Source organism: Bos javanicus, chromosome 9 (genome assembly GCF_032452875.1).
Source record: "Bos javanicus breed banteng chromosome 9, ARS-OSU_banteng_1.0, whole genome shotgun sequence".
NCBI classification, from domain to species: domain Eukaryota; kingdom Metazoa; phylum Chordata; class Mammalia; order Artiodactyla; family Bovidae; genus Bos; species Bos javanicus.
Genome location: NC_083876.1, coordinates 95,345,622 through 95,369,549, shown reverse-complemented (window position 1 = coordinate 95,369,549; position 23,928 = coordinate 95,345,622). Strand labels below are relative to the sequence as shown.

The window sequence follows — 23,928 nt, the reverse complement described above, 5'->3', positions numbered from 1 at the left end:
GTACAGTGGATAAGAGTCCACCTGCCAATGCAGGGGACATAAGTTCGATCCCTGGTCTGGGAAGATCCCACATGTTTCGGAGCAACTAAGCCCGTGCACAACTACTGAGCCTGTGCTCTGGAGCCCATGCTCTGCAACAAGAGAAGCCACTGCAGTGAGAAGCCCGCCCACAGCAACTGGAGGTAGCCTGTGCTCTCCGCAACCAGAGAAAGCCTGCGTGCGTAACCATAAGTATAAATAAATTTTAAAGAAACAAGCATTTATTGACTACATTATTCTCCTTGAATAATGAGACAAGGAGTTCAAACCAGTCAATGCTAAAGGAAATCAACACTGAATATTCATTGGAAGGACTGATGCTGAAGCTGAAGCTCCAATACTTTGGCCACCTGATGTGAAGAGCTGACTCATAGAAGACCCTGATGCTGGGAAAGATTGAAGGCAGGAGGAGAAGGGGGAGACAGAAGATGAGATGGTTGGATGGCATTACCGATGCAATGGACATGAAATTGGGCAAATTTTGGGAGATGGTGAGGGGCAGAGAGACCTGGTGTGCTGCAGTACCTGGGGTTGCAGGGTCGGACATGACTGAAGGACAACTCCATTGTTCTAGACTGATAGGCAGAGCAAGATGTGGATCTCATGTTTAAGAAAAAGAGACAAGCCCTGTTGTCTCTACAAATTTGCAAAACCATAATAATGTACCTTCTTTAAGCCATTTTTGGGCAGTCACTCAGAGGCTAGAAAATTTAGTGTACAAATATCAGTATTTCCTGGTTTTAGTGACTTCAAGTTTTCAGTACTTTCAAAAATTGTATTTTTACAATGCTCAGTTTGCTTGATTATTAGCAAACACAGTGGTAAAACATCATACATTAGAACATTCATGCTCAATGATTAAGATATTTATCTGGTATCTTTGATACTGGACTTTTATTTTCCTTACTTCATCAATTTTTCATAAAACACTGCATGTTTTTGATATGTTAAAGAAGGGTTTTTGTGTTGGCTAGCTACCAGATGGTGAAGACCCAGTCTTTTGAGAAGTGATTTATTAGTAATGTGTGGCATCTGGTCCCATTACTTCATGGGAAATAGACGGGGAAACAGTGGAAACAATGTCAGACTTTATTTTTCGGGGCTCCAAAATCACTGCAGGTGGTGACTTCAACCATGAAATTAAAAGACGCTTACTCCTTGGAAGGAAAGTTATGACCAACCTAGATAGCATATTCAAAAGCAGAGACGTTACTTTGCCAACAAAGGTTCGTCTAGTCAAGGCTATGGTTTTTCCTGTGGTCATGTATGGATATGAGATTTGGACTGTGAAGAAGGCTGAGTGCCGAAGAATTGATGCTTTTGAACTGTGGTGTTGGAGAAGACTCTTGAGAGTCCCTTGGACTGCAAGGAGATCCAACCAGTCCATTCTGAAGGAGATCAGCCCTGGGATTTCTTTGGAAGGAATGATGCTAAAGCTGAAACTCCAGTACTTTGGCCACCTCATGCGAAGAGTTGACTCATTGGAAAAGACTCTGATGCTGGGAGAGATTGGGGGCAGGAGGAGAAGGGGACGACAGAGGATGAGATGGCTGGATGGCATCACCGACTCAGTGGACATGAGTCTGAGTGAACTCCAGGAGTTGGTGATGGACAGGGAGGCCTGGCGTGCTGCGATTCATGGGGTCGCAGAGTCGGACACGACTGAGCGACTGAACTGAACTGATATACAGTTTACAATGTTCTCATCCAGACTGCTCAGATCTGTTAATCCTGTTCAGATTTATTAGTGTCATTTAAATACCTTATTAAGCACCACCGATCATGCATAAATTTCCACCGGTAGACGTTCCCCTTCTAACCGCTGACCTAAGGAAAGCAACCCCTTCCCCATAATTGGACGTGTAACAGTGGTAGTTGGGACTTGCCTGGTGGCTCAGACAGTAAAGGCAGTTTTCAGCATCTTTCAGTTCAGTGCTAAATATTTCAGGATTGAAAGAAAAATCCTCCATCATGTTTTTAGCAACTTCTCATTGAGAATCAGAGAGTTTTCATCAATAGATGACTAACACGATAAGCTAGGTAAGCTCCTATCTATTCCGCCTTACCATTGACCTGACCTCCACGCGACCCAACTCAGATCACGAAAACTCTACCCCAGTTTCCTTATTTTACCAAAGCAGGAGTAAGACTGAAAGTCTTCTATTGCATGCAAACAGTCTAGTTTATTGACAAACATTGATGAGCTTCTTGTAGTCAAAAAGCTACTGTATTTGCATAGTGGAGAAGAAAGTATGATGTGTGTATTAGTCACTCAGTCGTGTCTGACTCTTTTCGATCCCATGGACTGTAGCCCACCAGGCTCCTCTGTCCATGGAATTCTCCAGGCAAGAATACTGAAGTGGGTTTTCATCTCCTCCTCCAGGAGATCTTCCCAACCCAGGGATCAAACCTGGGTCTCCCACATTGCAAGCAGATTCTTTACCAAGCCACCCAATGCACCGTGTGGTATTCTCACTTCTTACCATGAAGTCCACTCACTTTTTAAAATAGGAGAGCCCTACCTGGTCTCCAGGCATGGTCGTAGGTTAGAGCTGCCATAACCAAGTATCACAAATGAGTAGCTGACACAAAAGAAGTGTACAATCTCACAGTTGTAGAGCCTAGACCTGAAATCAAGGTGTCAACAGAGGGCTTGTGCTTGCATTGAGATTTGGATGATATTAAAAAATGATTCAATAGACAAGGACCCAGAACAGCACAGTGCTTCCTCCATGGACCCTGTAAGGGCCACACAGTCACACATAGGTCTGACACTCTAATGCAAGGTGAATGGTAAACCAGGTTGGAAGCCATGGCCCACATTGGGGCTTTCAACCTGAATCCAGGTCTGACACCCACTTCCGAGCCACTGGACCTCTCCATCACCCAGGGTAACCCTGCATGGGTCAGCTTGGGAGGGATCCCGACCCTCTTACCAAGGGAAGAGGTGGGGAAGCGTGTGTATCTCACGTGCCTGTTGGTAGGTACTGGCATTCATGCTTGGAGTTCTGGCTGAACAGACAGAATTTCTTCCTCTTGAGGAAGGTAGGAGGTTTTTTCTCCTCCTACAAAGAAGGGGACGGGTGGGCTTCCGAATGCATCCAAATGAATTTCTGACTGCATGGCACACCGATTACCTCCCATCATGCCCTGTGCCCAGCACCGCTCAGGACTTGATCCAGAGTCTGTGGTTGTTAACCAAGCTGGGGGCTGGCCCTAGAACTGAGCAAACACAACCGCCTGCGAGCTCAAACCCAGCAAAAATAACCTATGTCACCCGGGGTCTCACAGCATTGGAGTGGCAGCCATGGCTTGTATGCTAATGAAGCAGATAATAGTTACTGACCGCAGTGCTTCCCATGGCTGAGCATGAAAACACCAAAAGGGCGGTCAGCACTGTTTACCCTAATGCACTATTAAAAGAATACATTCTAGCTGAAGTTTCCTGATTGTGACCTCACAGGAAGGACCGCCAGTGCATGCTTTCCTCCTGAAGGGTCAAGTGCTGGAAGTGATGGAAAGCCAGATCAGATGAGATCTCGCATATTTTGAGTTTCTTTCTTAATTGACTTATGTAAGATCGTAATGCTTTATTTACAAAGGGAGAATTACTGAGGAATCGGAGTATAAACATTTTGCTAGAGGCAAAAGTAAATCACTTTTTGGCATGGTATTTTAAATGTCTGCATCATGTCCTCCGGACAAATGAAATGTGAATGAGGAACCACCAATGGAATGAAGAGTTACCCTCTTCCTATTACAGGCTTCAAAGAGAGACCAGATGAGACTAGCAAACCTGAAGAATCCAACAGCTCGCCAGAAAAAGGAAACACAGAATGATCATATCTCTAGGAAGAGAAAGACAATTGTGTTGGCACAAGAATATGTGAGCCAGATTCACAGGGCCCGAGTCCACAGCCCAAATGGGCGACCAGGGATCAGTTTCCAAACTATCTGAGCATCAGTTTCTCCCCCTGTGAAATGAAGATAGTCATAGCACTGCAGCAGTTTCGGAATGCACCTCACAGCAAACCCACATCACAACGTAGGAGAGGTCTGCATAACACAGCTTAAAATCCAGAAGGTGTAAAAGAAAATGACAAGTTAACACCGTCAAGATAAAAAATGTCTATATGAATAAAACACCATAAACAAAATCAAAAGACAAAGGAGAAACTTGGAAAAACATTTGCATCTTATATAACGGAAAAAGAAGTAATTTCCATAATAAATACAGTTCCCATAGTTTGATAATGAAAAGAAACAAAATTGAATTCTTTTTATTGGAGCATGGTTGCTGTACAATGTTGTGTCAATTTCTACTGAACAGCAAAGTGAATCAGCCACACATGTATGTGTACATATATACCCCCCTTCCTTGGATTTCCTTCCCATTTAGGTCATTACAGAGCTCTGAGTAGAGTTCCCTGTGCTGTATAGAAGGTTTTCATTAGTTATCTATTTTATCCACAGTACTGTATATGTGCCAGTCCCCATCTCGAAATTCATCCCGCACTCCCTTCCCCTCTTGGTGGCCATGTGTTTGTTCTCTACAGCTGTGTCTCTATTTCTAATTTGCAAATAAGCTCATCTATACCATTTTTCTAGGTTCCACATGTATGTGTTAATAGATATTTGTTTTTCTCTTTCTAACTTCCTTCACTCTGTTTGACAGTCTCCAAGTCCATCCACATCTGCACATGGCACACATTTAAAATTCAGTTTTAAAATGTGTAAGTGATATGATCATAGAAAAAGAATAACAAATGGCCTTTAAACATTTGAAAAGATGCTCAATCTCACTCTTTTTTTTAGAGCTACACTAAGACACGGTTTCTCCCATTGGGTAGGCAAAACTCTAACAGTTTAATGACACAGTATGTTGGTGAGGTTGTAGGGGAACTAGTGATTCATGCATTCTTGTTGGAAGTGAAAACTGATATGACCCCTATGGAGCACAGTTTGGCAGTAAGTATTAAAATTACAAGTGCATAAATCATTTTTCTGACCAGTTCTGCTTCTATATACTTCATAAATAAGTTCTTAGGCATGCAAAATTATATGTAAATATTTTTAGCATTGTTTATAATTATATAAATGTTTGGTTAGAGAATAAGTTATGAATAATTAATATATGGCACACGCACACAGCTATAAAAATTTCTTCCACCTACTGATACAAAACCATCTCCAAGATATATCCAGTAGAAAAAAACAACATGTAACAGGTCAGTATGTACACTATGCTATAATTTATCTTTAAAAGAAGGAATTAATAGTAGTAGCTTACACATTGGGGTGGGGAATGGGAACTGAGATGATGGAGCCAAAAATAAGCAGAAGACATTTCAAGAATACATTTCCATATTTTTGGTGTTTGAATGATATAACTCTATTACTTATTCAAATATTAAATAGAAAATAATGCTGCTGCTGCTGCCCAGTCGCTCAGTTGTGTCTGACTCTTTGTGACCCCATGGACTGTAGCCCACCAGGCTCCTCTGTTCATGAGATTCTCCAGGCAAGAATACTGGAGTGGGTTGCCATTCCCATCTTCAGGGTATCTTCCCAACCCAGGGATCAAACCTGAACCTCTTAGATCTCCCGCATTGGCAGGCCGGTTCTTTACCCCTAGCACCACCTAGGAAGCCCATCTGGTGCTCAACTAGTTTTCTCTGTGAACATAAAATGTAGATTGTGAGTGTGTCAGTCTCTCAGTCGTGTCCAACTCTGTGACCCCAGGGACTGTAGCCCACCAGGCTCCTCTGTCCAATATTTCCCATGTACTCGTTTGTTATATTATTTGTTTCCCATAAACTCAGATAAAGAACCCTATATAACTTCAGATTCAGAGAAAATTTTTAGACTTCTGAAACAATGTGACTATTTTGCTGTTTAGATAACAAATGCTTTTTAGAAATGTAGTTTGAACTATGCAGTTCAAGCCCTTTGTATGCATAGTTAAGTATCAGAAATCATGAAAGGTGATCATTTAACTTTGCTTAGATAACCAACGCATGTAAGCTCAGGTATGAGTAAGGGCTCTTCCTTTGAATTGGGCTTCCCTTGTGGCTCAGATGGTAAAGAATCCGCCTGCAATGCAGGAGACCTGGGTTCAATCCCTGGATTGGGAAGATCCCTTGGAGAAGGGAATGGCAACACACTCCATTATTCTTGCCTGAAAAATCCCATGGACTGAGGAGCCTGGTAGGCTACAGTCCAAAGGGTTACAAAAAGTCAGACATGACTGAGCAACCAATACTTTCTTCTTCTTTTGAATTAGCAGTTTCATTTTTCTTACCATGAAATTTTAACATTAATGTCAAACTTGGTGTAACAATCATTTAGCATATCAGCAAGCTCAAGATGACAAAATTGCCCTTTTGGGGAAGACTATCAAATTTCAGTTAAAAGGGTTCCTAGGCCCAATTCCAACCTGTGTGTGGTAGAGGCTTCCCCACACCAACTAGCAAGTCTTGTAACATCAGTTGAGTGTCCTATGACTCAACTCAATTCTGACACTATTTACCTGGAGATAACCTAGATTCCATACTTTAAGGGAAAGTCCTACAAGACCCCTCCATCCCATGTCCTCTCCAAAGGCCACCCTTCCAGCACCTCCACATGGTCACCCACCTACAGGCTCTCTGAAGCCTCTCCTTTCCGGTTTTTATGAGGGTTCATTACACAGCCATGATTAATTATCAATAAATCATTAGCCATTGACAACTGATTTGATGTCCAGCCCTCTCTCTAATCTGGTGGTTCAAATGGTAAAGAATCTGCCTGTAATGTGGGAGACCCAGGTTCCATCCCTGGGTCAAGAAAATCCCCTGGAGAAAGGAATGGCTACCCACTCCAGTATTCTTGCCTGGCAAATTCCATGGACAGAAGAGCCTGGCGGGCTACAGTGTATGGGGTCCCAAAGAGTTGGACAAGAATGAGCACCTAACACTTTCTATTTTTCACATCCTCCTTCCAATCACCTGGCATGTTCTCCTCCCAACAAACCTCTATCCTTAGATGGGATCCAAAATTGACCTCATTAGCATAACAAAAGACACACTTACCTCTTCAACACTTCGGAAATTCCGAGGGTTTTAAGAGCTATAAGCCAGAAACTGTAGATGAAAACCAAATATGTAGAAAAATGTTATGTTGGTCATCTGAGTGTCCAAATATATTTCTCATAAATCACAATATCACACAATGAACTTCTTCTTAAGCCCAAGAAAAATGTAGGAAAAAAGTAAGAAATTACATTTAATAAAATTAAATATATTGTAATATATTAATTTAATAATAAGCAAAAAATAACAACAAACTTAACATACTAATTCTAAACAGCATTAGCTCAACACATTCTCTGCACTTTCTAATTCTTCCTAAATTCTTTGCACACTTTTTTTTAACTATTTATCTGTTTTTATTTTGGGCTGTGCTAGCTTTTCTCTAGTTGAGCTGCTGGGGCGTCTCGCTGTGGCACCTTCTCTTGCTGTGGAGCACCAGCTCTAGAGCGCGGGCTTCCGTAGCTGCAGCCCATGGGCTCAGTATTTGGGGCTCCCTGGGTTCTAGCGCGCAGCCTCAATAGTCGTGGCGCACGGGCTTAGCCGCTCCAACGCATGTGGGATCTTGCCAGATCAGGGGTGGAACCCATGTCTCCTATAGGCTGATTCTTTACCACTAAGCCACCTGGGAAGCCCCCTTTACACATTTTTGATGCATCTACATAACTTAAGCAGTTTCCAAAGGACGTTTACTGGTGATGGAAAGCGTGCCCCCAAAGTTCCTCGCTCACGTATCCTAATGGTATGCGGTGTAGGTCACTTGAACTTTCTATTTCGATGTATATGATTCCAATTGAGTCTGTTACAATTAGGGAAGAGAAAGGAAAACAGGGAAGCTCTTTTGAAAGTTTGAAACTTTTCACAGGTGAAACAAGACGTGACTTAACTGCTGTAGGAAAGTGTTTTGAAGTCACCAGTTGGGACAAGACTAAGGGTCTGAGTTACAACAGACCAATTCTCAGGACTCTTGTTTCTCTTCTTGTTTTTCCCTCTTGTTTATTCCTAAATTCAATGCACAGCAGCATGATCTAATTGGAAGAGAAAATAATGTGGATGAAAGTCTGATCCTAGCTACACTTACTACATGAATATCATCTTGAGCAAGTGCCTGAGCATCTTTGTATCTTTGGTTCTTCATCAGGATAATAAACAATTTTATTCTTCCATAGGCCTCTTTAAAAATCAGCTGCATTGAGGTTTAATTCACATATTGTAAACTGCATCCACTCAAAAATGTTCAATTTGATCAATTTTGCCTGATATATATACTCATGAAACCACCATCATCAAAATATGAAATAAATTGGTAATACTGGTATTGTCATATTTGTTCATTTTGTTTTACCAATTCTATTGAGTATGTAATAGTATCTCACTGTGGTTTTATATTTTCCATTGACTAACAGTGTTGAACATCTCTTCATATGTTTACTGGCCATTTGTGAAGTACTCAATCTATGCCTATTTTTTTAAATGAGTGTTTAAGTACTAAGTTTTCAGCATACTTTATATATTTTATTGACAGATAGTCCATTTTAATACTTCTTTGTGCTTTTCATGTTCTGTTTAATAAATTTTTTCCTCTCCAAGTGTCACAAAGATCTTTTATTCTGTTATCTGCTAGTGGGGGCAGGAGGAGAAGGGGACAACAGAGGATGAGATGGCTGTATGGCATCACTGACTCGATGGACGCTGAGTCTGAGTGAACTCCGGGAGCTGGTGATGGACAGGGAGGCCTGGTGTGCTGCGATTCATGGGGTCACAAAGAGTCGGACACGACTGAGTGACTGAACTGGAACTGGAAGAGTCTGCATTTATAGATCTAAATGTAAAAATATAGATTTTGTTAATGCACTTAATTCTATGATCCATTATAAATTAATATCTGTGTATGCTGTGAGGAAAAAATCAATGTAATTTTTTTCCCATATGGAAAGACTACTTTTTAAAAAACTTTTGATGACTAATAATAAACTAGTTGGGGGGGGTGGGGGTAGGGGGAACCACACTGCACGGATGTGAGAGTTGGACCATAAAGAAGGCTGAGAACCAAACAATTGATGCTTTCAAACTGTGGTGTTGGAGAAGACTCTTGAGAGTCCCTTGGACAGCAAGGAGTTCCAACCAGTCCATCTGAAAGGAAATGAGTCCTGAATATTCACTGGAAGGACTAATGCTGAAGCTGAAGCTCCAATACTTTGGCCACCTGATGTGAAAAGCCAACTTACTGTAAAGACTCTGATGCAGAGAAAGATTGAGAGCAAAAAGAGAAGGGAGTGACGGAGGATGAGATGGTTGGATAGCATCATTGACTCAATGGACATGAGTTTGAGCACACTCTGGGAGATAGTGAAGGACAGGGAAGACTGGCGTGCTGCAGTCCATGGGGTCACAAAGAGTCAGACAAAGCCTTAGCCACTGGACAACAACACTGGCATCAGGACCTTGGTTTGTTGTGGAAAGCTCAGCTTCTCTGTACACAGGTGTGGAATCAAATCTCAGAGACAGTTCTGGGTGAAGCAGGAAAGGATAGCTTTATTGCTTTGCCAGGCAAAGTGGGCACAACGGGCTCATGCCCTCAAATCATGTGTCCCAACTTGGGGAAGATAGTGAGAAGTTTTATAGTAACTTTTCAAAGAGGGCATGGTCAGCTTGTGGACGTTCTTCTGATGGGTTGGTGGTGAGGTAAGTAGGAGTCAGCATCATCAACTTTCAGATCCAACTGGTCTGGGGTCTACATGCTGGTGGGCAGCTTATCATCATTAACTTCTCCCATCTGGAGGGAGTTTCAGTATTTGCAAAACAGCTCAAAGATATTGCATCTGCTGATGGAGAAATAGGACCTTGCCCCAAGCCTGCTCTTGGTTTCTCCCAGGTCTCACGTCCCCTCCCTTCATTAGTTTACAACTGCATGTATCTGCCTCATTCCTGGGTTGTGAAGATCCCCTGGAGGAGAAAATGGCAGGTATCCTTGCCTGCAGAATCCCCATGGACAGAGGAGCCTGGTGGGCTACAGTCCATGGGATCACAAAGAGTCGGACATGGCCAACTGACTAACTCTTTCACTGAATCTGCTCACTGGAACTCAGGGAAGGTCATGGAGGCTGAATGAAGGCTGTTTCCTATAATCAAAGAAACGGGGGACACAGAAAGGCTCTGTGCCCAGGAGCCCCACAGTTTATCAAGTTTCCCCAACCAGGGATCAAACTCATGCCCCCCTGCAGTGGAAGCGCAGAGTCCTAACCACTGAATCATTCTCATATGATTTCCCATAAGCCTACTGAATCAGTAAATTTAAATATTCCATTAAACTTGGGATTCCATGAACTTTTCTGTCATTATTCCTTCAGATATTTTCCATCTCATTCTTTTTATCCTCTTCTTCTGGAACTTCAACTATCTATATGTTAGCCTTTTTGATATTGCCCCACACATGCCTGAGGGCTCTCTGGAATGTTTGTATTCTTTCTCCATCTCCCCTTCCTCCTCTTCTCTTCCTTCCTTCTCCTCCACTTCCTTGTCTTCTCTCTTGACAACAGGCCACTTTCTCCTGGTTCTTCTTGTCTTGAATAGTCTGGGATTATAACCCGGACATTGCGAATGCTTTGCAGTCAAGACTGAGTTCTGTTGTATTCATCCCAACGTTGTTGATACTTTGTCTTAACAGGCAGTTGACTTGATTCAATTGAAACAGCAAGCTCTGTCTCACCTGTGGTGGGTGGCAATGCAGATCTCAGTCATGCTGTCCCTCAGGATCCTTGGGGAATTGATTCTGGAATCCCCACCTCCTCCATCAAGACCCCTGGATGCTCACAACTCTTAGTTGACCCTCCTGTTCTCGGGGTGTAGCCCGCAGATAACCAGCTGTACTCCAAACCCAAGTCTGCCTTGTGCAGTGTTCAAACACAGAATTCAGGTCACCTCTCTTCTGGGCAATCCCTCACTTTCTCATTGCTGTGATTGCCCCAGGCTCCACCCTCTGCTTCCTTGGGCCAGAACACGATAGATCTTCCATTGGAGTTTCAATCAGTCACACACCCTTTTTGACCATGTCCCATCCTCCGGTCAGAGCTGATGCCAGGAAATATACACCTTCCTCTGACGTTCAACTCCCCTCTGCCTGCGTATCCCTTTGTTCACTCTCCATATCCCTTTGTTGATCTTTGTGGATTGTCTGGAGTTTATAGTTGCACTGTGCTGGGGGGGTTGGTCCATTCAGTGTCCATTCCGCCATACCACTGGGCATGTGTCTTCTCCAATGTGTGTGCAACACCTAACAAAGAACTCTCAGCCTTGGGCAGGTGTTTCTGACAACCTCCCCCCGCACTCCCCAGTAGGCTTATTGAAGGGATAAGATGTGATCTTTCTGCATGTTCCATATTTAAAGTATATGGAGGCATTTACACACATAAAAATTGAGCAGCCTGTAAAAAGGCAATGCAGCCCAAACATACATTACAAAACATATATTAATGTCTTAAGGAACCAGAAACAACTGGAGGTCCTCACCTAATGGATATGTAGGTATTGGGAAATGAGAAAAAGCGTAGCTTGGTTTCTGGCAGAACTGTAGGTAATACGACACTTGGATAGCAATGCATTTATTGCTCAGAAATATTTTCTATGGCAAGATTTAAATGTCTAAATCCTGAAAGTTACAGCGAACATCCACAGTCCTCAAAACACACTGAGATGCACACGACCTTAATGTATTCCTTCTGGGATTTTTAATTATAAAGTTCAATAACTCCTTTAAAGATAGGAATTGTTTGTCTGTTCAACAAACATTCCATCAGAGCCAAGCAATAAAGCCATCTGTAAAACTGGTCTTGCCAGGTGACTCAGTGGTAAAGAATCCACCTGCCAATGCAGGAGATACAGGTTCGATCCCTGAGTTGGGAAGATGCCCTGGAGGAGGAAATGGCAACCCACTTCAGTAATCTTGCCTAGAAACTCCCAAGGACAAAGGAGCCTGATGGGCTACAGTCCATGGGGTGGGAAAGAGTCAGACACAACTGACCACGCACACACACACAGGCCACAGGCAAGGAGCCTAACCTGCTTCAGGCCGCCGTTCGCTGCATTGGGTTCTCGTGCTCATATGAGGAGCAGTCAGGAGGCTTATTTTCCCAGTGCCCAACACAGTACAGCTTTCAAAACTGGACATCTGGCCCCAAAAGAGATTCCCGCTCTCAAATGGCTAAACCAATGTTGCTAAACTTAGCAGCTCTTGCCTAAGAATTTTCACAGGTGTTCATTTGCATGCATGCAATTCCTCTTGTTACATTAGCATTTAAACAAATTGTTTGAGTCCTGTTTCGAATCTAATTTGTGAATGTTGGTGTAATTTATGAATGTTTATGTCTGACTATGCAACCCCATGGTGGAGATAGTAATTTTTCAAAATGTCTGGCCATTCCCAGAAATTAAAGAGTCAGAAAATAGGCAAAATTTAAACTACCATCTGCTGGCCCCTGCTCATATTATCAAATGCCCAGGCTTTAAAAATGTCATCTTATTTAATACCCTTGCCTCTGTGGATGAAAAAACGTTGCTTGCCATATCATTCAACAAAGGATGTTGCGGCCACTAAGCCAGCAGCCACTGGAGCCACCCCCAAATATGCACCCAGAAGGCATCTAGGGTGGAGCAAAGCATGATACTGGCCTGGAGAGCTAAATTTTCAAATTGTTTAGTCCTTAAGTCTTGTCCAATACTCTTTAAGACCCCATGGACTGTAGCCTGCCAGGCTCCTCTGTCCATGGGGATTCTCCAGGCAAGAATACTGGAGTGGGTTGCCATGCCCTCCTCCAAGGGATCTTCCTGACCCAGGATTGAACCTACATCTCGTGCATCTCCTACATTGGGGGTGGGTTCATTACCTGCTGAGCCATTGGGGAAGTTCACGGTGAATATCAGCATCTATATTTTATAGATAAGAAAATTAAGTAACTTGCCAAAGAATGAAGTTGGCATTTGAACACAGATATTCTGAAGACATGCTCTTTTTCTTCATACCAGCATGGGGATGGGGTGGGGGGGGAGGCAGGGGGCGGTGCGGTGAGTAGTAAATACTCTAGGTTGGATACTGGTTTTAAGTTCTTTCTGTAATAAACCTGCTATAAATAATCTGTAATAGAGCTTCACAGACCTGAAATATTTTTAGAACCACAGAGTAATTCCTGGGTTCAAATTAAAATCACATATATGTAAAAACAATTTTGTCATGCAAGTCTATTTTCCCCCTGTGTTTTGAAACTGTAAGACACCCAAGCACGGTGGGTTCAGAAGGAGCATGGTGGAGGGGCTGCCCAAGGTAGGAAATCTGGGCTCATGGGCCTTATCACAGTCTGCCAAGTTCATTTCAAAAAATGTATTTTGGTCTCAGATCCTCTGACAAAAACAACTTTTATTTTTAAGAATAGGAAGAGTGAGGGGGGTTTTGGTATCTTTTTATAGGAAATTTCCATCCACTGGCTTTAAATTGTACTTTTTATTCAAAAGCACAGCATGTTTTTATATTTAAAACATCCTAGGAAACTGAGAGCCATTTTCTCACACTCTGAGTCATGGTTTTACTCTGACTAGGTGAACAGCATCCTCAAGGTCTTACTAGACAGACCCACTGAAACCTTCCAGATCAAAAGGAAATGATCGGTAAATAGCTGCTCCAATTTTCAGTTCTTCTGTAGGAGATGGAACAGAAGCTCAATACTCAGTATTAGCATCAGATTCAATAACAACTTCTGAGAAGAACAAGGATTAATCTGAAAGCTGGGCTCTCTTAAGTCAGACCCAGGTATTGAGGGGCCTTCCATCATTTTGGAGAACAAGGACGCAAACTCACAAACACAAACTTAAAAGCAAACAAAAATATGGAGAGAAACAAATCACAAATTATAAATTTAATGTTCACATTAGATAAGTTATCATTTGAATGAAGCAGTGGTTTGACAACAAACAAAATCCCCCTCTCAAAATTACATAATATTGTGATTAACAACCTCTAGACACATTTCATTAATGTTCCTTTTTCTGCATATCCTTTTTAATCACTTTTTAATAGGATTTTGTCTACACACCCTTTTAAATTGCTTCTTCCTATAAATAAAGATTTTGTAAAATAAATAAACATTTATATAAAATAAACATTTTCTGCAGAAAGAATAAAAGTTATATCTGGGGTTTTTTTAGCTTACTTTATTAAAATGGTGTTCTCATCAACATTAATAGTTTAGAATACTTTTTTTCAGCTTCTCAACTCAGTCATGTCAAGTACATTTTTAGGGTTTTTGTCAAATTTAGAGAGATTTCGATCGTTTCTTTTTTTTTTTTTTGTCCTCTGAGGCATTTTATTTGTATGTATTACATCCCTAGAAAAAGGATCCAAGGATTTTCCCTCCTGTATGTTTTCGTCTTGCTTCTTCATGGTCTATGATGCCAGCTGAGGTTGTCAGTACAATGAAACCAAGCTGACGGGATGGGAGCAGATTATTCTGCCATTTTTCTAGATCTTTTGAGTTGCACATCAAATCTAGGGCTGATCACTCCACACTTACTTAGCCTGACTGTGAGGTTCACAACAATTTTCCCAGCCCTGTGATCATCAATGATTTCAAATTCGCCAATGTAACCATGCTTCATCATCACTGTTAGAAACCTGACGATGACTTTGGAGCACGGCCTAATAAGGACCTGGCGTTTGCCTCTCTTTTCGGCATTGTTGATACTCTTGAGAGCATCGGCCAGGACATTCATGCGCACCATTCTGGCGGCACGGAAAGATGGCAGAAAGAGGATCTCGATCGTTTCTTTCATATAGAGGCTGGAAAATCTGGAAAATCTTTCCACAGACACTTTCTGGCCCCGTATATTTCAAACCTTTTTTCTCCTCACGTACCCACATACTGTCAGCACAAGGCCCTGTAAAAAGTGTTCTTACAGGGACTTCCCTGATGGCTCAGTGGATAATACTCTGCCTGCAAATGCAGCGGACACGGGTTCAATCCCTGGTCCAGGAAGATTCCACATGCCACAGAGCAACTAAGCCTGTTCACCACAACCAGTGAGCCCACACTCTACAGCCTGCGAGCCACAACTACTGAACCCGAGTGCCTAGAGCCTGCGCTCCACAGCAAGACAAGCCCCGCAATCAAGAGTAGCCCCTCCTTGCAGCAACTAGAGAAAGCCCGTGCAAAGGGACGAAGACCCAGCATAGCCAAAACTCAAATAAACAATTTTTTTAACTGTTCTTATATGTGTTCTTATTCATCTCAAGCTGGGTGAGCAGGCATAGTGGTCAGTGGGAATTTCTCTGCAAGGCCCTAGTACCCCAGATCAGCTATCAATGGCTTATCTATTCAAGAAGGTGACAGCACCCTGCATAAATACATCTCAACTAAGTAAATGCATCCATTTCCCATATCCCAACCCCCAAAGCCCCATGGCCACTCCATGGCCATCCAAGGGCAGGGTGGGTGTGGGGGTCAGAGTGGAAGGAGACAGCAGTCTTAACTGATTGCATTTTAAAGTATCTTTTGCAAATTTTTTCAAAGCCACATGACCATTTGATCCATTTTTGCCCTGATCCTTCCTAAAACCTTAGGGGGAACCTGGGTAAGTAGAGGCTCTTAGCTCAAATGGCCTTTGCTTCTCAGTAAGAGCCACCCCTCCATGTCCTAGCTTTTCACATCCTTAGTCTTTCACTATCAGGGAAAATCATTCATGGCTCTTGAATTACTTCAGTCTTGTACCTACCCCATAATCACAGTCACAGAAGTTATCAGTTAAGTTATAGAGAGTGAAGGCTGAGCTCATAAGGCACCACGTTAGGTGCTTCAGGTATGTTCATTCCTTGACACATCACAGCAACACAGAAATATTCCTCCCATGTTCAGATAAGGAAGCAGGCTGAGAATTACTAAGTAGCACAGCAGGACCCAGGGCCAGCTCCCTGAAGCCCTTACTCTTTCTACTGTAATGGCTGCTTCCTGAGGTCTCTTTTCCCTCCCATAACAAAGTGACACACACTTATAACAGAAAACATTTTCAGCACAGAGAAATAGAAGGAATTTTTTTAATTACCTATATTTGTAATGGTTTATAATTGTAAATACCTATACTGTAATTACAGTGACTGAAGCAATGAAATTAAAAGACACTTGCTCCTTGGAAGAAAAGCTATGACAAACCTAGTCAGTGCATTAAAAAAAAACAGAGACATCATTTTGCTGACAAAGGTCCACGTAGTCAAAGCTATGATTTTTCCAGTAGTCATGTATGGATGTGAGAGCTGGGTCATAAAGAAGGCTGAGTGCTGAAGAATTGATGCTTTTGAACTGTGGTGCTAGAGAAGACTCTTGAGAGTCCCTTGAACTTCAGAGAGATCGAACCCATCAATCCTAAAGGAAATCAACCACGAATATTCATTGGAAGGATTGATGCTGAAGCTGAAGCTCCAGGACTTTGGCTACATGATGCAAAGACGCAACTTATTGGAAAAGACCCTGATGCTGGGAAATATTGAAGGCAAAAGGAGAAGACAGCGGCAGCGGATGAGATGGTTGGATAGCATCACTGACTCAATGGACATGAGTTTGAGCAAACTCTAGGAGACCATGACGGACAGGGAAGGCTGGTGGGCTGCAGTCCATGTGGTTGCAAAGAGTCGGACACAACTGAGCGACTGAACAACAATACTTGTATTACACAGATAAAACCGTACTTAAGCTTTTGGTATAGTTCCATGTTTTATGGAAGTTAGACATTGAAATTATTATATTAAATAAATGTATTTTCCCCATTTTTAAAGAAACATACGTTCCTTGTCAAAAATATGAAAAATATTAAAAATTATAAACAAACTAAAACACATCTGAATTAGTTTTCTAGGACTGCTATAACAAAGTGGGCGGCTTACACACCAGGAATTGATGGTCTCCTAGCTATGGGATCTAGAAGTACAAGATCACGGTGTGACTCAGGCTGGGTCCTTCTGAGGCAGTAAGGAAGTCTCTCCTGGCTTCTCCCCTAGCTTCTGGTAGCTCCCTTGGCTTGCAGAAACACCACACCACTGTCTTTATCTTCATGGGGCTTCCTGCCTGGAGGGGTCTGTGCCTAAATTCCCCTTCTTAAAATGACACCAATCATATTGGACTAGGAGTCCACTATATTCCAATATGACATAGTTCTAATTCAACTAACTCTACCTGCAAAGACCCTATCTCCAAGGTTCTGAAGGTTAGGACTTTAACATGATTTGCAGGGGAGGGGAGAAAATTCAATCCATAACACCATTCCATGAGCCAAAGAAAACCAATATTAGCAGTTTGAAGTGAAGTCTCTCAGTCATGTCTGACTCTTTGCGACCCCATGGACTATAACCTACCAGGCTCCTCCATCCATGGGATTTTCCAGGCAAGAGTACTGGAGTGGGTTGCCATTTCCTTCTCCAGAGGATCTTCCTGACCCAGGGAACGAACCTGGGTCTCCCGCATTGCAGGCAGACGTCTGAGCCACCAGGGAAGCAGTTTGCTGCTGCTGCTGCTAAGTCGTGTCCGACTCTGTGTGACCCCACAGACGGCAGCCCACCAGGCTCCCCATCCCTGGGATTCTCCAGGCAAGAACACTGGAGTGGGTTGCCATTTCCTTCTCCAATGCATGAAAGTGAAAAGTGAAAGGGAAGTCGCTCAGTCGTGTCCAACTCTTCATGACCCCATGGGCTGCAGCCTACCAGGTTCCTCCATCCATGGGGTTTTCCAGGCGAGAGTACTGGAGTGGGGTGCCATCCCCTTCTCAGTTTAGCGTTTCTTTTTGACACTCCTCCTACTGCAAGTGGGATCTATGGACCCTTTCCTTGAGTCTGGGCAAGTTAGCAACTGCTTTGAGCAGTGGCCCTAGCACTCAAGTCATCACAACCCAGGCACCAGACAGGAGAGTGGAAGAACTTCCAGAAGTTTCCAGCCTCTAACTGGAGACTCAGTCTTACCAACTGAGGTTCCAGGCTTCACGGGATAAACACAAACCACCCCCACTGCACCCTTTTCCAATTCCTAGCCCAAAGGATGTGGGACCCTGAGAAAATGGTTATTACTGAAGACGCTCGTCTCTGGGGGAACCGGTTACACAGCAACAGTAAGTAGAAATGTTATGATTCTCAGTCCTTTTCCTGTTCCTTTATGAATATCGCTCCTGCTGAACTGAGTCACTAACTTCCTTGATGAAAAGGAAATGATAAATTGTGTATCTGCTTCTGAGATTTTCTTTAAGAAATAGAAAAAGAGATAAGCTACATTTCTAAACATCAGCATCATATGTATATAATGAACGTGCTGGTTCCAACCATAGGTTAACAAGGGGATACTCACAAGTCCCAGATGAGATAAAGCAAAGCTTCAGGCTGCAATGGCTGCTAATACACGGTTTGCTCGTCTCGCCCAGTTCAGAGTACCACAAGCCAGGCAAGCATCCGAGTTTGAAAGATGCAGAAAGTATAAGAGGCTCTTGGACGTGAAACCAATCAGTACGCTGCATTCAGATCTGTTCTGAGAAAAGGAGTGTTCAGTTCCTCTCGACATTGTATTTCAACCAGGTTAAGTAGCTAAGACAATATTACCAGATGTTGGAAACCGAATCAGTTTTAAGCAGTCATCAAACTTGACATTCCTTCTGAAACAAGGGGTAAAGCATGTGGGAAGAGAAATATATTTTCTGGGAAATGGGAGTTACCTCAGGAGGAACAGTTCAGGGAAGCTTTGCAGGCCAAGTTTCACTCTCAGCCCCCAGAACTGACCAGACCACACGGAGGTCAACCAAGTAGCTACATTGTGGTCCAAAGTAAGGCTGGTCTCATGAGTCCTTCTGAATCATGGTTCCCTCATTACTGAGCTCTCATTTTGACTTGTCTTTTGTTAGTGTTTTTGTGAGTTTTTTGTTTTTTTTTTTAATGAGGGACAGGATGGTCAATGGGCTTACCTGATAGTTCAGTTGGTAGAGTCCACCTGCAGTGTGGGAGACCTGGGTTTGATCCCTGGGTTGGGAAGATCCCCTGGAGAAGGGAAAGGCTACCCACTCCAGTATTCTGGCCTGGAGAATTCCATAGACTATACAGTCCATGGGGTGGCAAAGAGTTGGGCACGACTGAGTGACTTTCACTTTCATTTCTTTCAGGAATGTCTGGTGCAAGGCTGCAAATCTGAAAGTAAATGCCATTGCCTTGAAAAATAGTGGACTTTTTGAGTGTGAGGTTGTTCCCAGCATTTTCCCTGAAAACTCTAATAGATGTTGTTTAATTGTCTTCTGATCTTGAGTGTTACAGAAAAGCCTAAGGTCAGTGGGATTTTCATTTTTGCAAGGGGATTTGCTTCTTTTTGCCTGAATTGTCATAAGATCTGTCCTCTATGTCCTTGTAATGTAAAAACGTTGCCATTAGTTTTTCTTGGATTGTGGGGAACCCTCTTGATGTGTATTCAAGTACTAATACTTAACTCAGGAAACAGTTGTTAAATTAAGTCTAGTTGTTACTTCTATTGCACCATAGGAATAGCAGGCTTAGGTTGAATTATCTGCTCTGCTATATATCAATCATCTGTCTCAGCCACTCAGTTGTGACTCCATGGACCATAGCCCACCAGGCTCTTCTGTCCATGGGATTTCCCCAGTTAAGAATACTGGAGTGGCTAGCCACTCCTTTCTCCAGGGGATCCTCCCGACCCAGGTCTCCTGCATTGCAGGTTGATTCTTTACTGTCTGAGCCATCTGGGAAGCCCCAGTAGGGTCAATATTTTTAATCCTTTCCTCTAGTTCTGGGAACATTTTTCAGGATGGTTCTCTAAATCAGTGATGTGATACTCAACAACCTTCTCCATAATGTGGATTTGAATTGTTATTGCATCATCAATCTCCTTTGAATCACATATTTCTTAATCCCCCCTACTTCATGTTGATTCAGGCACAGCAAGCTCTCAGAGCCTCAAGGTTCTAGGCGTTCTCTCACCTCTTGGGCTTCACACGTGGTGTTCTTCCCCCATCATTTCATCCAGCAAACTCCTGCAAGTTCACACGACCTGATTTCCAGTGTCCTTTCACGCAGGAAGCTTGCCATGACCCCCAGCATGGGTGAGGGGTCCCTGAGCTCCTACAGCACCCGGTCCCACCCTGTTATCACACGTCTCACACAATGTTTTAAGTTTCTACCCCCCTGGTTACCCCACGAGACCCGTGAGGACAGCTGTACTCACCGTCCTTTTCTCGGCGCCCCAGCACCATCGCTGGCACTCAGAAAGCACTTTTGCCTGTAGTATCACTCCCTTTCAGTCGCATCTAGCTGTCTTTCAAGTATTCTTTTTCTTGTGGTTTCCTGTCTTATTCATAGGTAGTGCCAGTGTTTTTAGGGATGCCGAACAGTCTCACTTCTAGAGATTCAGCTTCCTCTGACTATTCAAAGGCATAGTTCAAAGGCATATATAATCCAATTCTGAGAATATAAAGAAATACTATGCTGCAAAAAAAAAAAAAAAAACAGGAAATTAACGTGATACAGATTTTGTTCAAATTTCACAAAATTTTATGCTAGTGTCCATTATTTGATTTCATGTCTTATTCAAGACTCCACATTGTATTTAATTGCATTGAGCAGCTTCAGCTGCATGCAACAAATCCTGGTAAATTCTCTTTCCATTTTTATTCTATTACATTTTCTAATCTTCCCTGTTATGGCTTCTTAGATACACCCATCACTTAAAAATGGGCATTTAATTTCCAAATACATGGGATGTTTAAAAGTATCTTTCATTTTCTTATTTTGATATCAATTTCTCATTTAAATGCTTTCTTCTCTGCAATCACCCTCTGGGTTTTTTCAGTCTCCTAACTTTATTGAGGCTTTCAATGGTTAAGTCAAAGATCTTAGTAAATGTCACATTGCACTTGAAAATATGTGTGTTATTTTCAAATATCTTTTGATATTTTCACTCTGTATAATAGGCTCCAGTTTCATCCACCTCATTAGAACTGATTCAAATGTATTCTTTTTAATAGGCTGAGTAATACTCCATTGTGTATATGTACCAGAGCTTTCTTATCCATTCATCTGCTGATGGTCATCCAAAACATTTGCTTTTTATTTTTTCTTTAATTTGAAAGTCAGTATTAGTTGACATTGGCTTTCATCAATTTGAAATTCATATTCTCCTCATCAAAATCAAGATAATTCATAGCATCTTCTCCTTCAGCTCCATCTTCTCACCTTCTCAAGCTACAGGATGCTGTACTGTGGATGTCCTACAACCTTCATAACATCACAATGTTCCCTATTAAGTGGAGAAAGCAAGCTGGAACCAAAGAGATAAAGATCAGATGGAAAAACAGAGGGAAGTTAGGGCTGCTCACTTTGCTGTCATCCAAATCCCTGATTCCAGGGATTTTAATCAAATTTGAATCATAGCCCTTCCATCCTGTAGCACTGCCATTCCTGAAGTCACCTGAACTCCCCTTATAAACTTCAAAACATGCCCTTCTAGCCAAGCAAGAAACTGGATTCTTACCATTGCAAATGATAATCTTCACTAATACAACTGCTTAATATTGTACCTATACTGCTACAAACTTGGGCACAGGTGATTTTTATAAAAGTTGTTTTAACTCTTGTATTTACATCACACTTAACCATTTTCTAAACATCTGTTATACACATCTGTTTTGACATGTAAAAATAATTGAGTGAGATGAGTAAAGTGGCATTTACTGTTACTTTAAAATAATAATGAAAGATTTAAAAAAATCAGTAAGATGAAAAATCACTTAAATTTTGCCTGAGGTCACACAGCTAGTGAGTGTAAAACTGGAGTTGAACCCCAGTCTTCTAACTCCCAATCCAGAGCTCTAAATCCAGAACCCTAGCCTGCTGATTCCCAGCCTTGCATTCAATATGTCCTTTTAGGCCTGTGCACAGATGTCAAATATTCTTTGTTCAGTTAGTTGCTCAGTCGTGTCCAACTCTTTGGACCCCATGGACTGCAACACGCCAGGCTTCCCTGTCCATCACCAACTCCCAAAGCTCGCTCATTCAAACTCATGTTCATCCAGTCTGTGATGCCATCCAGCCATCTCATTCTCTGTGGTCCACTTCTCCTCCTGCCTTCAATCTTTCCCAGCACGAGGGTCTTTTCCAATAAGTCAGTTATTCAAATATTCTAGAGAGAACTTAAACAGAAAACTTTATACAATGTAAACAATTACCTTCTAGTAGATCTATTTTTAAAATGTGATTTAAAAAAATAGTATTTCCTTAATACAGGTATGCTTGTGCTCCAATTATTCTATTTGCCAGAAAAAGCTAATGAAGAATTAGTGACACCTTGTGGCAAAAATTTATTAATTCATGAGCTGCTACCGTTCAAAGGCCTCATGCACTTCACTAAGTAGTTAAGACAATAGCAAAACATCTGGAAAGAATAATCTGTGGTTACAGACTGCATCTCACAACTAAAACTGTCCTCCCTTTGTTCCACTTGGGCTCAGTTCCCACCACTTCACAGAAACTGCTATTTTTGTGAAGTTCACAGACAACTTCCATGCTGGCAAACCCAACGGTTACTTCTCAGTTCTCATCTTACATAACTTCTTACATAATAACCAGGGTGACTCCACTGCTCCTGAAACTTTTGGTTTCACCAAGACCACACTCTTTCCTTTTTACTTTTAATGTCTCTAAAACCCTCTGAACTCTCACCAGTACCAAATTCTTATCTCTAGCTCCAACCTTTCCACCGAACTCCAGACACACGTCTAAACCAGCAGTGTGACACGTCCATTTGATACTCCAAGCATTTCAGAATGAAAAATGCCCACAAGAACTTCCACCCAATTGGCTGCATGTCAGGAAATGACATTAAATGATTGTTTTTGCAGATCTGCAATATGAAACACAAAAACATTACTTTGCCAGGAGCTATGGGGCTAGTGCAGTGCTGAATTCAGATTTAAATCCACACACTACTTAACTGAATGCAAACGCAAAGGCAAACAACTGTTATCACTCAGTTCAGTTCAGTTGCTCAGTCATGTCCGACTCTTTGCGACCCCATGGACTGCAGCACACCAGGCCTCCCTGTACATCACCAACTCCCAGAGTTCACTCAAACTCATGTCCATTGTTGCATTGGTGATGCCATCCGACCAACTCATCCTCTGTCATTCCCCTTCTCCTCCTGTCTTCAATCTTTCCCAGCATCAGGGTCTTTTCAAATAAGTCAGTTCTTTGCATCAGGTGGCCAAAGTATTGGAGTTTCAGCTTCAGCATCAGTCCTTCCAATGAACATTCAGGACTGATTTCCATTAGGATGGACTGGCTGGATCTCCCTGCAATCCAAGGGACTCTAAAGAGTCTTCTCCAACAGCACAGTTCACTCAGGGAAGCATAAGCTTCACTTACACAAACCCAGTACTTTCACATCGCCAACACTAAAACCAGTGCATTTGCTGTTTCTAAGGACAGACCCGTCCCTTGACGCTTCATTTTTAGGGCAAGAGGAGACCCTAAAAGACTCAAGAAGACGCCCTGCTGCTGCTGCTGCTCAGTCGCTTCAGTCTTGTCCGACTCTGTGTGATCCCATAGACGGCAGCCCACTAGGCTCCTCTGTCCCTGGGATTCTCCAGGCAACAACACTGGAGTGGGTTGCCATTTCCTTCTCCAATGCATGAAGGTGAAAAGTGAAAGGGAAGTCGCTCAGTCGTGCCCGACTCTTAGCGACCCCATGGACTGCAGCCTACCAGGCTCCTCTGTCCATGGGATTTTCCAGGCAAGAATACTGGAGTGGCCCTT

General features: G+C 42.5%; 1 long non-coding RNA gene and 1 pseudogene across 6 annotated transcripts in view; both read right to left on the bottom strand.

Moving 5' to 3' along the window:
* LOC133254244 (uncharacterized) overlaps positions 1-22,535 on the bottom strand; it is a 79,412-nt gene extending 56,877 nt beyond the window's left edge. For 2 of the 6 annotated variants that reach the window (XR_009738618.1, XR_009738619.1), the window contains exons 1-4: positions 21,352-22,535; positions 20,345-20,604; positions 18,473-18,644; positions 7,110-7,160 (exon numbers count right to left, since the gene is read on the bottom strand). This is a non-coding gene — a long non-coding RNA (uncharacterized LOC133254244). Of the gene's footprint in view, positions 1-1,105; positions 7,161-7,993; positions 8,135-8,690; positions 8,929-18,472; positions 18,650-20,344; positions 20,605-21,173 lie in introns of those variants that run through there. The other 4 variants (XR_009738620.1, XR_009738617.1, XR_009738616.1 and 1 more) reach the window with 4 other exon arrangements.
* On the bottom strand, positions 14,426-14,924 carry LOC133254243 (small ribosomal subunit protein uS8-like; annotated as a pseudogene).
* Positions 22,536-23,928: the final 1,393 nt, after the last annotated feature.